This window comes from Pelobates fuscus, chromosome 4 (assembly GCF_036172605.1).
Source record: "Pelobates fuscus isolate aPelFus1 chromosome 4, aPelFus1.pri, whole genome shotgun sequence".
In the NCBI taxonomy this organism is placed as follows: domain Eukaryota; kingdom Metazoa; phylum Chordata; class Amphibia; order Anura; family Pelobatidae; genus Pelobates; species Pelobates fuscus.
The window spans coordinates 392,547,685-392,564,943 of NC_086320.1; the positions used below are offsets into that span (position 1 = coordinate 392,547,685).

Below are 17,259 nucleotides of genomic sequence, written 5' to 3' on the forward strand. Positions count from 1 at the left end.
CGGACAATAGTGCAGGCTCCTTATATAGGCACATAACTCCTCCCATATTAAGCTCCACCCGCACATTCTCTTGACCAATCAACACAAATAAGAATTAACTTCCTGCTTGACCGCATGGCTTGTCCAGCACAATGGAGGAGGGGAATACTACATCCTGTATTCTTGCACATGCTCCGTACACTACTGATCGTATCTTGCCTCGTGCAACCAACTGATCGATACGTCAGCATATGCACGTACACATGCCACGTGGTAATCTCGGCCTACTAAATTTATTTTTACCGAGATTCCACCACATATAGATATAGTCTACAGGAGGTAGGTGGGTATATATATATATATTTGTATAGGAGGTAGGTGGGTATATATAGAGATAGTCTATAGGAGGTAGGTGGCTATATATATATTTGTATTAGAGGTAGGTGGGTATATATAGAGATAGTCTATAGGAGGTAGGTGGTAAATATATATATTTGTATTGGAGGTAGGTGGGTATATATATATTTGTATAGGAGGTAGGTGGGTATATATAGAGAGTCTATAGGAGGTAGGTGGCTATATATATATTTGTATTAGAGGTAGGTGGGTATATATAGAGATAGTCTATAGGAGGTAGGTGGTAAATATATATATTTGTATTGGAGGTAGGTGGGTATATATATATTTGTATAGGAGGTAGGTGGGTATATATAGAGATAGTCTATAGGAGGTAGGTGGCTATATATATATTTGTATTAGAGGTAGGTGGGTATATATAGAGATAGTCTATAGGAGGTAGGTGGTAAATATATATATTTGTATTGGAGGTAGGTGGGTATATATATATTTGTATAGGAGGTAGGTGGGTATATATAGAGATAGTCTATAGGAGGTAGGTGGCTTTATATATATTTGTATTAGAGGTAGGTGGGTATATATAGAGATAGTCTATAGGAGGTAGGTGGTAAATATATATATTTGTATTGGAGGTAGGTGGGTATATATATATTTGTATAGGAGGTAGGTGGGTATATATAGATATTTGTATTGGAGGTAGGTGGGTATATATATATATTTGTATAGGAGGTAGGTGGGTATATATAGAGATAGTCTATAGGAGGTAGGTGGCTATATATAAATTTGTATTAGAGGTAGGTGGGTATATATAGAGATAGTCTATAGGAGGTAGGTGGTAAATATATATATTTGTATTGGAGGTAGGTGGGTATATATATATTTGTATAGGAGGTAGGTGGGTATATATAGAGATAGTCTATAGGAGGTAGGTGGCTATATATATATATTTGTATAGGAGGTAGGTGGGTATATATAGAGAGTCTATAGGAGGTAGGTGGGTATATATATATTTGTATAGAAGGTAGGTGGGTATATATAGAGAGTCTATAGGAGGTAATGGGGGTTAATTAATGTGAGGATATTGGGTTATGAGAAGAAGGAGAGACACTCCCACTCCAATCCCAGACAGACTCTGCCCACAACAAACATGGCCGCCGTGACTCGGCCCCCACCGGCTGCGTCACGGTCACGTGATGGGCGGAAAGTTTGAAACAAACGGAAACGGAATTTGTCTGCGGGAAGTGAAGCGGAGCCCGAGGTGAGAAAGCAAAATAATCGGGAATTAACCGACCGGTAACGAACTGCTAATATTCCATACCATCCCTGACCCCCCTCCTCAGTAATATACCCCCCCCATTAATAATATACCCTAACCCCCTCCCCCCATTAATAATAACCCATCCCCCTCCCCCATTAATAATATACCCTCCCCCCATTAATAATATACCCTAACCCCCTCCCCCCATTAATAACCCACCCCCTCCCCCATTAATAATATACCCTCCCCCCATTAATAATATACCCTAACCCCCTCCCCCCATTAATAACCCACCCCCTCCCCCATTAATAATATACCCTCCCCCCATTAATAATATACCCTAACCCCCTCCCCCCATTAATAACCCACCCTCCCCCCCATTAATAATATACCCTCCCCCCATTAATAATATACCCTCCCCCATTAATAATATACCATCCCCCCTCCCCCATTAATAATAATCCCCCCCATTAATAATAACCCATCCCCTCCCCCCATTAATAATATACCCTCCCCCATTAATAATATACACTCCCCCCCATTAATAATAATCCCCCCATTAATAATAACCCACCCCCTCCCCCATTAATAATATACCCTCCCCCCATTAATAATATACCCTCCCCCCATTAATAATATACCATCCCCCCACCCCCATTAATAATATACCATCCCCCCTCCCCCATTAATAATAATCCCCCCCATTAATAATAACCCATCCCCTCCCCCCCATTAATAATATACCCTCCCCATTAATAATATACACTCCCCCCCATTAATAATAATCCCCCCATTAATAATAACCCATCCCCCTCCCCCATTAATAATATACCCTCCCCCCATTAATAATATACCATCCCCCCACCCCCATTAATAATATACCATCCCCCCTCCCCCATTAATAATAATCCCCCCCATTAATAATAACCCATCCCCTCCCCCCATTAATAATATACCCTCCCCCCTCCCCCATTAATAATATACACTCCCCCCATTAATAATAATCCCCCCATTAATAATAACCCACCCCCTCCCCCATTAATAATATACCCTCCCCCCATTAATAATATACCCTCCCCCATTAATAATATACCCTAACCCCCTCCCCCCATTAATAATAACCCACCCCCTCCCCCATTAATAATATACCCTCCCCCCCATTAATAATATACCCTCCACCCATTAATAATATACCCTCCACCCATTAATAATATACCATCCCTGACCTCCCCTCAATAATATACCCTCCCCCCACCCCCATTAATAATATACCATCCCCCCTCCCCCATTAATAATAATCCCCCCCATTAATAATAACCCATCCCCTCCCCCCATTAATAATATACCCTCCCCCCTCCCCCATTAATAATATACACTCCCCCCCATTAATAATAATCCCCCCATTAATAATAACCCATCCCCCTCCCCCATTAATAATATACCCTCCCCCCATTAATAATATACCCTCCCCCATTAATAATATACCCTCCCCCCATTAATAATAATCCCCCCCATTAATAATAACCCATCCCCCTCCCCCATTAATAATATACCATCCCCCCATTAATAATATACCCTCCCCCCATTAATAATAATCCCCCCCATTAATAATAGCCCACCCCCCTCCCCCATTAAAAATATACCTTCCCCCATTAATAATATACCATCCCCCCATTAATAATATACCCTCCCCCCATTAATAATAATCCCCCATTAATAATAACCCCTCCCCTTCCCCCATTAATAATACACCCTCCCCCATTAATAATATACCCTCCCCCCATTAATAATAATCCCCCCCATTAATAATAACCCACCCCCCTCCCCCATTAATAATATACCATCCCCCCATTAATAATATACCCTCCCCCATTAATAATATACCCTCCCCCCATTAATAATAACCCATCCCCCTCCCCATTAATAATATACCCTCCCCCATTAATAATATACCATCCCCCATTAATAATATACCATCCCCCCATTAATAATATACCCTCCCCCCATTAATAATAATCTTTCCCCCCCTCCCCCCATTAATAATAATCCCCCCATTAATAATAACCCATCCCCCTCCCCCATTAATAATAAACCATCCCCCTCCCCCCATTAATAATATACCATCCCCCCATTAATAATATACCATCCCCCCATTAATAATATACCCTCCCCCCCATTAATAATATACCACCCCCCCTCAATAATATACCCTCCCCCCATTATTAATAATCCCCCCATTAATAATAAACCATCCCCCTCCCCCATTAATAATATACCATCTCCCTCCCCCATTAATAATATACCCTCCCCCCATTAATAATAACCCACCCCCCTCCCCCATTAATAATAACCCATCCCCCCATTAATAACATACCCTCCCCACATTAATAATAATCCACCCCCTCCCCCCATTAATAATAACCCATCCCCCCATTAATAATATACCCTCCCCACATTAATAATAATCCACCCCCCTCCCCCCATTAATAATAACCCATCCCCCCATTAATAATATACCCTCCCCACATTAATAATAATCCATCCCCCTTCCCCCCATTAATAATATACCATCCCCCTCCCCCCATTAATATCCCCTCCCTCCTCCCCCTATTATAATATCCCATCCCTGCCCCCTCCCCCTATTATAATATGCTGCCCTCTATTAATAATATACCATCCCCCATTAATAATAATACATCCCTGCCCCCCTATTAATAATAATAATCCATCCTTGTCCCCATTAATAATATACCATCCCTGCCCCCTATTAATAATATCCAATCCCTGCCCTCCATTAATAATCCATCCTTGCCCACCTACTAATACTATACCATCACTGCCCCCCTATTAATAATATACCATCCCTGCCCCCCATTAATAATAATCCATCCATGCCCACCTACTAATACTATACCATCACTGCCCCCTATTAATACTATACCAACACTGGCCTCCTACTAATACTATACCATCACTGCCCCCTATTAATAATATGCCATCACGGCCCCCCTCATTAATAATAATCCATCCTTGCCCACCTACTAATACTATACCATCACTGCGCCCCTATTAATACTATATCATCACTGGCCTCCTACTAATAATATACCATCACTGTCCCCCATTAATAATAATCCATCCCTGCCCACCTACTAATAATATACCATCACTGCCCCCCTATTAATACTATACCATCACTGCCCCCCTATTAATAATATACCATCCCTGCCCCCCATTAATAATAATAAGCAATCCCTGCCCCCTCCTAATAATATCCCATCCCTGCCCACCTACTAATATACCATCCCTGTCCCCTATTTATAATATCACATCCCTGCCCCCCATTAATAATAATCCATCCTTGCCCACCTACTAATACTATACCATCACTGCCCCCTATTAATACTATACCATCACTGCCCCCTATTAATAATATACCATCCCTGCCCCCCATTAATAATAATCCATCCTTGCCCACCTACTAATACTATACCATCACTGCCCCCCTATTAATAATATACCATCCCTGCCCCCCATTAATAATAATCCATCCTTGCCCACCTACTAATACTATACCATCACTGCCCCCTATTAATACTATACCAACACTGGCCTCCTACTAATACTATACCATCACTGCCCCCTATTAATAATATGCCATCACGGCCCCCCTCATTAATAATAATCCATCCTTGCCCACCTACTAATACTATACCATCACTGGCCTCCTACTAATAATATACCATCACTGCCCCCCATTAATAATAATCCATCCCTGCCCACCTACTAATAATATACCATCACTGCCCCCTATTAATACTATACCATCACTGCCCCCTATTAATAATATACCATCACGGCCCCCCTCATTAATAATAATCCATCCTTGCCCACCTACTAATACTATACCATCACTGCCCCCTATTAATACTATACCATCACTACCCCCCTATTAATAATATACCATCACGGCCCCCCTCATTAATAATAATCCATCCTTGCCCACCTACCAATACTATACCATCACTGCCCCCTATTAATACTATACCATCACTACCCCCCTATTAATAATATACCATCACGGCCCCCCTCATTAATAATAATCCATCCTTGCCCACCTACTAATACTATACCATCACTGCCCCCCTATTAATAATATACCATCACTGCCCCCCATTAAAGGACCACTCTAGTGCCAGGAAAACATATTCGTTTTCCTGGCACTAGAGTGCCCTGAGGGTGCCCCCACCCTCAGAGACCCACTCCCGCCGGGCTCTGGGGGGAGGAAGGGGTTAAACTTACCTCTTTCTCCAGCGCCGGGCGGGGAGCTCTACTCCTCCTCCTCTTCTTCCTCGTGACGCCATCGGCTGAATGCGCATGCGCGGCAGGAGCCGCACTCGCATTCAGCCGGTCGCATTGGAAAGCATTCATAATGCTTTCCTATGGACGCTTGCGTGCTCTCACTGTGATTTTCACAGTGAGAAGCACGCAAGCGCCTCTAGCGGCTGTCAGTGAGACAGCCACTAGAGGCTCTGGAGGCTGGCTTAACCCTCAGAATAAACATAGCAGTTTCTCTGAAACTGCTATGTTTATAATAAAAAGGGTAAAAGCTAGCTGGACCTGGCACCCAGACCACTTCATTAAGCTGAAGTGGTCTGGGTGCCTAGAGTGGTCCTTTAATAATAATAAGCAATCCCTGCCCCCTCCTAATAATATCCCATCCCTGCCCACCTACTAATATACCATCCCTGTCCCCTATTTATAATATCACATCCCTGCCCCCCATTAATAATAATCCATCCTTGCCCACCTACTAATACTATACCATCACTGCCCCCCTATTAATACTATACCATCACTGCCCCTCTATTAATAATATACCATCCCTGCCCCCCATTAATAATAATCCATCCTTGCCCACCTACTAATACTATACCATCACTGCCCCCTATTAATACTATACCAACACTGGCCTCCTACTAATACTATACCATCACTGCCCCCTATTAATAATATACCATCACTGCCCCCTATTAATAATATACCATCACTACCCCCCTATTAATAATATACCATCACGGCCCCCCTCATTAATAATAATCCATCCTTGCCCACCTACTAATACTATACCATCACTGCCCCCCTATTAATAATATACCATCACGGCTCCCCTCATTAATAATAATCCATCCTTGCCCACCTACTAATACTATACCATCACTGCCCCCCTATTAATACTATATCATCACTGGCCTCCTACTAATACTATACCATCACTGCCCCCATTAATAATAATCCATCCCTGCCCACCTACTAATAATATACCATCACTGCCCCCTATTAATACTATACCATCACTGCCCCCCTATTAATACTATACCATCACTGCTCCCCTCATTAATAATAATCCATCCTTGCCCACCTACTAATACTATACCATCACTGCCCCCTATTAATACTATACCAACACTGGCCTCCTACTAATACTATACCATCACTGCCCCCTATTAATAATATACCATCACTGCCCCCCTATTAATACTATACCATCACTGCCCCCCTATTAATACTATACCATCACTGCCCCCCTATTATTGCTATACCATCACTGCTCCCCTCATTAATAATAATCCATCCTTGCCCACCTACTAATACTATACCATCACTGCCCCCTATTAATACTATACCAACACTGGCCTCCTACTAATACTATACCATCACTGCCCCCTATTAATAATATACCATCCCTGCCCCCCATTAATAATAATCCATCCTTGCCCACCTACTAATACTATACCATCACTGCCCCCTATTAATAATATATCATCCCTGCCCCCCATTAATAATAATCCATCCTTGCCCACCTACTAAAACTATACCATCCCTGCCCCCCTATTAATAATATACCATCCCTGCCCCCCTATTAATAATATACCATCCCTGCCCCCCATTAATAATAATCCATCCTTGCCCACCTACTAATACTATACCATCACTGCCCCCTATTAATAATATACCATCACTGCCCCCCATTAATAATAAACCATCCCTGCCCACCTACTAATACTATACCATCACTGCCCCCCTATTAATAATATACCATCACGGCTCCCCTCATTAATAATAATCCATCCTTGCCCACCTACTAATACTATATCATCACTGGCCTCCATTAATAATATACCATCACTGCCCCCTATTAATAATATACCATCACTGCCCCCTATTAATAATAAACCATCCTTGCCCACCTACTAATACTATATCATCACTGCCCCCTATTAATACTATACCATCACTGGCCTCCTACTAATAATATACCATCACTGCCCCCCTATTAATACTATACCATCACTGCCCCCTATTAATAATATACCATCACTGCCCCCCTCATTAATAATAATCCATCCTTGCCCACCTACTAATATACCATCCCTGTCCCCTATTTATAATATCACATCCCTGCCCCCCTATTATAATATCCCTGCCCTGCCCCCTATTAATAGTATACCATCCCTGCCCCCCTATTAATAAACTACCATCCCTGCCCCCATTAATAATATACCATCCCTGCCCACCCTTTAATAATAATAATAAGCAATCCCTGCCCCCTCCTAATAATATCCCATCCCTGCCCACCTACTAATATACCATCCCTGTCCCCTATTTATAATATCACATCCCCGCCACCATATTAATAATAATCAATCCCTGCCCCCTACTAATAAACTACCATCCCTGCCCCCCATTAATAATATACAATCCCTTCCCCCTCTATTAATAATCCATCCCTGCTCCCTAATTATTTACCATCCCTGCCCCCTACTAATAATATACCATCACTGCCCCCCATTATTAATTTACCATCCCTTCCCCCCTATTAATAATAATAATCCATCCCTGCTACCCCTAATAATATACCATCCCTGCCCCCTAATTATTTACCATCCCTGCCCCCTACTAATAATATACCATCACTGCCCCCATTATTAATTTACCATCCCTTCCCCCCTATTAATAATAATAATCCATCCCTGCTACCCCTAATAATAATATACCATTCCTGCTCCCCCCTTTTAATAAAATGCCATCCCTTCCCCCTGTAATGGTATTGATCTGATTTACATCCTAAAATAAAGCATAATAAGTTTAATGCTTTAATGGCACCACTAGAGGCAGTCTGTAGGAATCCTTAAAGGATTACTATAGGGTCAGGAACACAAACGTATTCCTGATCCTATAATGCTAAACCCACCATATAGGTAGTCTTTTAAAACGTAAAATGTATAATGACAATGATGTTATCCCTGAAGCTGAAGTTTATTTTTTATTATTTTTGTGGAATATGCAAAAAACAAATCTGAACACCAGGGTTTGTGACTAAGTCTCTACTAACAAAGACTCAACATACCCTATTTTGAATACCCTGGGTTGTCTACGTTTGCAAATGGTATGTCAAAATGGGGATAATTCTCATTCCATGGCTACTGTAGCGGACCACGGGTTACCTCCGCTAATTCCTTCTTTTAGCCACTCTGGAACCATTAAACTAAGCAGACCTTCATTCCCCCAGTAACTGAACAACACACAGTTCTGGACAACACAATTTTATTGTGTCACACACTGCTTTTATGCATAACCCCATGCAAGGGGTCTTCCACACAAACAGACAGGGGTTTTCATCCCCAGATCCTCTGTACCTGGGAGCCAAGGCACGGGGGAAAAAAAGGCTCTAGTCTCTTTCTCACAGGTACAGAAAACCCACCACCCATGCAGATGGTTTTCCACACAAAACGATACTGGTCTCCATCCCAGGATCCCCTGTGCCTGGGAGCCAAGGCGCAGGAAAAGGCTCTAGTCCCTTTGTCTCCCAGGCACAGAAACCCCGCCAAAATAGACGGTACACCAAAAGTGTCCCCACCAAACTCAAGAACCCCACAAAAGTACATTCCCTGACCGGTCTCCGTTTGTGAGATTTTTGTGCGAACACCATGCAAGGGAATCAGTTCATCTCGGCTATACGAATGCTCCACCTGATTGGCATTCGTCTATACGAAATGGCGGCCACCCATGGGAGCACTCATTAATTACTTCCCTTGCAGTTTCGCACTTAAGTTATTGGTGGGAACGTTCTAATGGGGTACCGGGGTGGTCCCCGTTCGGGAGACGAATGGGTCCTGTATTAACGTTCCTGAACGGGGAAACGGCACAATACGCGAAATACACGAGGAAACACACAAATAAGCAGTGGTTCTACCACACAGCTCCCCCTTAACCACAAGCTGGAATACATCGTCTGATTCCAATGCATCAGCTTGGGGATGTCCGGGGGACAGTTCTGTCTGCCTTGACAACCCGTCGGCATTCCCGTTTTGCTTACTGGGTCTATAATGAATCGTAATGTCGTATGGTTGTGTGACCAGGCTCTAATGTAACAGCCTGGCATTGTCTCCAGCGACCCGGTTAAGCCATACCAACGGGTTGTGATCTGTGAGTAAAGTGAATTGTGTCGGTAAATGTAGGGCTGCAGCTTTTTGAGTGCCTAGACCGCCAGACACTTCTGCTCGATGGCGGTGTAGCTCACCTCCCGGGGTAGTAGTTTTCTGCTGAGCTAAGCTACTGGATGTTCTCCACCATCGTCCCCAACCTGGCTCAGCACTGCTCCTAATCCAAACATAGAAGCATCTGTGTGGATGAGAAAATGTTTATTCGGATTAGGAGCAGCCAGGACAGGTGCATTTATCAGGGCGTTCTTAAGGACTTGGAGCGCTTGCTCACACTCTGGGGTCCAGTGTACCTGTCTGGGCAAGTTCTTTTTGGTCAGGTCATTGAGGGGCTTAGCTAGTGCACTGTAGATGGGGAGAAACTTTCGATAGTAGCCAGCAGTCCCTAGGAAAAAAAGGCATCACATGGGTATTAGTGCGGGGAAGGGGCCAGTGAGCCACTGCCTCAACCTTGACTGGTTTGGGCTTCTGTTTCCCACACCCTACTCTGTGTCCCAGTTACTGCACTTCTGCATCCCAATATGGAACTTTCTTAACGCCAACCCTGCCTCTGTGATTCTGTCCATGTTGTCCAGGTATGCGCACGCATACTTCTGGAGGCCATCCAACAGCCGGTCCACCATCCTTTAGAAAGTGGTGCATTCTTCATTCCAAATGGCATTACCTTAAATTGGTGCAGGCCAAATGGAGTGACAAATGCCGACTTGGGAATAGCATCTGCCGCTAAGGGGATCTGCCAGTACCCCTTACACAAATCTATAGTGGTGAGGCATGGGGTAAGCATCTGAGACCGTCTTGTCATTGAGCCGGGTGGCTTTGTCTTGTTTCGGGACAAGCACTACTGGGGAGGCCCACGGACTATTGGACGGTTCGATTACCCCTAGTCTCCTGTGTAGCTTATTGCATTGGGCTGTCTGCTAAAATTGTGTGTTAAAATGTGCTCTAGTTAATTTCCTGCTATGTGTATTCCTCTTGTATGCAGCATTCGACTGATTGTTCGCTAAAATCACTCCATTCATCATACGAATGAAACTACCGAACAATCAATCACCCTAGGGATAAGTGTGCCTCTCGTTTACCCCCTTGATTCATTGTAACCACCAGCTAAGTGGCAATTGAGTAAGCCTCCATGTGGGCTTGCTGGGTGGCCGCTGTTCAGCATACGAACATGTGGCGGCGGCCATTTTACATACGAACGCTCAGCGGTGTTTGGTTGTTGAGTGTCTGGAACTCAAATCGGACACTCGATTACCAGAACACCGCTAAGACCTCCTGGGCTCCAGAACTACCGAACGGAACCACGAATCAGTCCATCATTCGTTTAAATGAATCTCCCGAACAAGGGGATTCAGCTGAACCCCAGATCAGCCCTGGATGGCAGGGATTTTCGTGCTTTTCAGGTACCGAACAAAGACCGACAGCAAGGCCCAAACATATGGAACTGCTTTCGGCTACTGCCTCGTGTGCGGTCGGACCAAATCTCTACTTCCACATAACTCCCGAACCCCTGGTCCGATCTGGGTGATTTTTGAATATGTTGCTCACCCAGATCAGGACTATCAGGGGATATAAATGTATCACTGTATCTTGCATATTTGGGGTACATCTGAAAACCGGGTAAAATCCTATACTGTAGAAGTGGATTATGTGTCATACTAAGGGGAGGAGATGTATGGGAGGTAACATATACACGATTGGTTACTGTACTAATTATTGAGGGTGTCTCCTTTGCATGGGAGAAATGCTTAAAAGGAAGTTGTGTGGACTAAAAGTTTTTAGTTCTGCTCCTGATGCTGTGTGTCGTCCAGTCATTGGGAAACGTGATGGGATACTTTTGGTTTACTTTATTAACCGTGGATATTATTCTTTTGGGTTTTACTACTTGTTCCTGAGCCTCACTTGGATTATCAGTGGAGATAGTCTGTGAGAGACCAGCACTCCGCTACATCCTGAATCTCCTGCCTCATATTCTCCCGAACCGCCTCTGTTATTCTGTACGGGGTTTGCCACAGAGGCTGTTGGTCGGGGGTCTCTACTCTGTGGGTGGCTAGTGGGGTAAAACCTGGCAGATTAGAGAACGTGTCTCTCTTTGCAGACAGCATCTGCTATGTATGCCTGCGTTTTTTTCTCTGTCAGCCGGTCCCCTAATTGGACCTCCTCTATGGACCCTGCCTGAATTCCCTCTTCTAGTAGATCAGGCAGGGGACGTTTGTCAAAATCTTCCGAGGCTGGAGCACATATAGCGGCTACCTCCTCCGTTCGCTCGTAGTAGGGCTTCAGCATGTTAACATGCAACGTGCGTGTGGCGGCCTCCCTGATGAGAAGAAGGGTTTCACCGCTAGAGATGTTCTTTTCCCCTTATTGAGAGGAATGTTGAAGAGAAGAGCAGGAACAGCTCTTAAAAGAGCTAGTGATTAGAATACAACAAAGAATAATCCCAAGAGCAGGGATTATAGCAAGTATAGCTTTCCCCTACAAGCACGAGACAAGGCTCTGTGTTGAGGGTAAACCGGAACTTAATTTTAATGGCGCCACACTGGCCTTTTATGACAATCCCCATGCAAGGGGTACGCCCACATGGACCTTATTGGGGACTCCAACACAAAGACACAGACCAATAAGAACAGTGATTAAATGCACGACACTCCCATAACAAACATACAATCCCTCCCCTCTGTCTGGGAGATAATTGAGTCAGATACTGTATCAATTCAATTATCTCCAGGCAGAAAAAACACATATTTTACAAAACCACAAAAGTACCCCACAAAATCCCCACAATTGTTACATATCCTGATAGCCCTGAGCGGGGTGACCAACATATCCAAACATCACCCAGATTAGTTCAGAGGTTCAAGAATTCTATGGAAGTCATATTTTGACCTACCGCACGCATGGTCCCATGCCCAAAACAGTTCCAGAGAATAAGGCTGTGCAGCTGGTCTACTTCGGGGATTCAAAGTACAGTTCGAAATACCGAACGTAGCCGTTCGTGGATAAAGCCAGTGTATGTCTCTTGTTCGTGTGTTTCTTTTTACCGAATGCTGTTTGACTCCCGTTCAAATAGCCGAACATCCATGGAAGGTAAACTTTAGCGGTGTTCGCGCCGGCAAGTGTCCGATTTGATTAAGATGGCCGCCGCCATGTGGTCGAATGGCACTTCAAATGGCTTCGGGTTCGAACTGCTTCACAAAAAGTATTTCTTTACCACAGGGGCCATAGTCACAGGGTGATGCGTCTAATCCCTTCACCTGAGCAAGGATCGATAACGTACAAAGTGTCACATTTCTGTTCCACTACCTGGTATGAGCCCTGCCATGCAGTCTGTAGCATGTCATATGGGACGGGTTTCAAAACCAGCACCTTTTGACTGACTCGAAAGCTATGGCTCCTGGCTCCTCTTTCATACTATGTGCGATGGCGCTCCTGTGCCGCCTGGAGGTTCTCATGCACCAGGTGAGTCATCCAATCACAGTGATCTGTCATTTTACACAGCGTGGGAAAGTTCTTTTGAATTTTCCCACGCTGTGTAAAATGACACAGAGCACTCTGATTGGCTTAAACCAACCAATCAGTGTGTTCTAAGCCTAATTGCAGGGCGGGGCAAGGCTTTATAAGCCTTGACCCGCCCTGCGGAGCTCAGTACGCGGCGTGCCCTCCATGGGTGAACATGGATTAATTTTTGTTTGCGCTCGTTTTTTTTTTTTTTTTTAAAGTGCGACGGGTATGATGGATTTTTATTTGGCCTTTTGGGGGGCTGAAGAAAGAAGAATTTAGAAAAAAGAAGACGTCAAATGGTAAGTTTAAATTTTTTTTTTTTACAGGTTAGTTATTTTATTCCCCCTCACTATTTTTAGGGTGAGGGGGGTAGGTAGGGGATAGAATGTTTTGGATGGGGGGGGGTGACTAGGGGTTTGGGACCCCTAGTCACCATGATGGGGGGGTTCATTTAGGGCCCCCACCCACCGCGCAGGGGTGAGGGCCAGGGGTGGAGGACAGTAGGTCCCCCCCCCTTATGGTTTTATTAGGGCCCCCACCCACCGCTCAGGGGTGGTGGCCAGGAGGGGAGGACAATAGGTCCCCCCCTTATTGTTTTATTAGGGCCCCCACCCACCGCTCAGGGGTGGGGGCCAGGGGGGGGAGGACAGTAGGTCCCCCCCTTATTGTTTTATTAGGGCCCCCACCCACCGCGCAGCGGTGGGGGCTAGGGGGGAGGACAGTAGGTCCCCTCCCCCTTATTACCATTTTTTTTTTTACAGTGAGCAGCCACAGGCTGCTCACTGTTTAGTGGACATGCCCCTACTCGCGGTATAGCGAGTAGGGGCATTGGGGAGATTGTAATCTCCCTTGTGCTATTATGACCCCCATAGAGTGAGGGGGGGGAACCTGGGGGGCTTATGAAGTGGTGCTCCCTGCCGCTTCTATAGTTACATATTACAAGGAGGGAGCTGCACGCCGGTAGCTCCCTCCTTGTAATAAACTGAACGAACAAACGAACACTGATACACAGTGTTAGTTTGTTCATCTGATTTTTTTTTTTATTCATTCATTCGTCTGTCTGATGAATGAATGAATAGATGAAATTCCCGTTCGCATGTCCAGGTGTTTCACTGGGCATGTGCAGGAATCTTACAGTCTGTGTAGTGTGGGCAGATGACGTGTCCCACAGGGACTTCACCTACCCACACAAAGATGGCGGCGCCCTGAATATAGATCGGGTAGAAGATAAAAAATAGGTAATGTGGGGGCTTAGGGGCATTTGGGGGTGACTAGGGGGTCGATTGGATGTAGTGGAGGCGGGAGGGGGGTTAAAAAAAAAAAACGGGATTCGGCATGACAGTGCCGCTTTAATGAAGCAGTTTTGGTGTATAGAACATGCCCCTGCAGCCTCACTGCTCAATCCTCTGCCATTTAGGAGTTTAATCCCTTTGTTTATGAACCCTAGTCACACCTCCCTGCATGTGACTTGCACAGCCTTCCATAAACACTTCCTGTAAAGAGAGCCCTATTTAGGCTTTCTTTATTGCAAGTTCTGTTTAATTAAGATTTTCTTATCCCGGGCTATGTTAATAGCTTGCTAGACCCTGCAAGAGCCTCCTGTATGTGATTAAAGTTCAATTTAGAGATTGAGATACAATTATTTAAGGTAAATTACATCTGTTTCAAAGTGAAACCAGTTTTCTTTTTCATGCAGGCTCTGTCAATCATAGCCAGGGGAGGTGTGGCTAGGGCTGCATAAACAGAAACAAAGTGATTTAACTCCTAAATGAAAGTGAATTGAGCAGTGAAATTGCAGGGGAATGGTCTATACACTAAAACTGCTTTATTTAGCTAAAGTAATTTAGGTGACTATAGTGTTCCTTTAATGATTTGTGAGTTTGAAATCAATGTGTGTGTGTGTGTGTGTTTGTCTGTCCGTGAGTGTCAATGTTTAGGTGATCTGCCCCCTCTATTCACATGGGAAAGTTGTTACCCTTTTCCCCACGCCATGGTGGTGACGCCACGCCTGGCCCCACCTCCATGGCTGAGATCAATCTTGATGATCTGAGCCAATCCAATGCTTCCCCATGGAAAAATATTGTGAGACTAGTGCTCATGCGCGGCAAAACGCCATGCTTAGCAATCAACTTCTCTTCATAGAGATGCATTGAATCAATGCATCCCTATGGGGATTATTAATGTAGGTGCTGCACACTGGGCACCACTGACCCAGGAAGCACTTCTAGAGGCTGTCTGAGTGACTGTCACTAGAGGTGTTACCAGACAGCAATGTAAACCGTGCCCTTAGTCTGAAAAGTCAGTGTTTACATTGAAAAGCATGCAGGGACAATATATAGAATACAGAACATCTATATTAAGCTGTAGAGGTTCTGGTGTTCCTTTAAAAATTGTATTTTTGACGTTTAAAAATCTGTCTCCTGGGCGGGGCCTGACAGCCAAGATGGCCGGACGCACAATCTAAGAGCTGCTGCAGCAACAGACAAAAGATTGGTGAAAATGAGAAAACTCAAGGCGCTAGCGGCAAATGGTGACCAGCAAAGGGCACAGGAGGACTCAAGCTACATATTGATACCTGCCCGACACCGGAACGCCGAAAAAAAAACACGCCGGGCATGCGGCCTACTACAGAGCGGGACCCGAGGTCCGGGGGAGGCGGACGATCCCACGGCCTGGAACGCGCTCACAAGCAAGATAATACAAAAGCCCTGCTTCACCCCCCTATGGACCGGTGGGGGACATCTAAACTGCGACTGTGCCTTCATTGTTAATATCTCAGAGACATACTATACATCAAAATGTAGGTCTGGGTCTTGTGATTCTCACAATATAAAGCTCTTCGCTGTAGGATTTATAGTTTTTAAAATACGACCGTTTGAAGATGGCAACCGCAAAAATACTCTGACCTGTGCGAGGCTGCAGCAGCAAGTGATGTTATAGACAGGGCCTTTTGCACTTGCTAATGGTTTGTATAACTGTATGTTTTAATGTAACTGTGAAGCACTTTGGGCAACAACTTTGCAATTAAATGTGCTATATAAATGATAACAGTTACTCCGCCCACTCCAGTTATAGACTACTGGTGGAGGCAAGAACACTTCACACAATTTCCCCAGAAATTGTAGCTTTTCTAGTTATTAAGTGTTCTTGCATAGCAAGACCACTTACTGTTATCTCACATATATTATTAAGTGTTCTTGCATAGCAAGACCACTTACTGTTATCTCACATATATATTATTATTAAGTGTTCTTGCACAGCAAGACCACTTACTGTTATCTCACATATATATTATTATTATTATTATAGCCAAATTTGCCACCCTAACTCCTCCCACAGTTTTTACACTACATAGACAAAAATATACCAAAACGTGCAGATTGTTCCCGATCGGATTGCTATTACTTTGTGGAACGTTTCGCCGAATGGTTCTCGGAATATCGTCGTTCTTGTGGCGAAATTTGTCCCATAGGAATGAATGGCAAAGCTAGAGTGGGAGCTGTCAAAAGCTGAAAAATCAGGACGTGATTTCTAAACTGCCACCACTCCCTCATTTTCAGGCCCACCTACACAAATCTTATATCAAAACGTTCAGCTATCCCTGCTGCCACTAAAAATGTCCACAGCTAAGCCATAGTCCTTATAGTTTTCACAATATGACCA

General features: G+C 44.3%; 1 protein-coding gene across 1 annotated transcript in view; it reads left to right on the top strand.

Annotated features, from left to right (window-relative positions):
- Nucleotides 1-1,563: 1,563 nt before the first annotated feature.
- Nucleotides 1,564-17,259, top strand: part of HASPIN (histone H3 associated protein kinase) — a 107,603-nt gene continuing 91,907 nt past the window's right edge. Inside the window, exon 1 of the mRNA XM_063450877.1 lies at nucleotides 1,564-1,594. The gene's annotated coding sequence lies outside the window, so the exon portion shown is untranslated. The remainder of the gene's footprint in view (nucleotides 1,595-17,259) is intronic.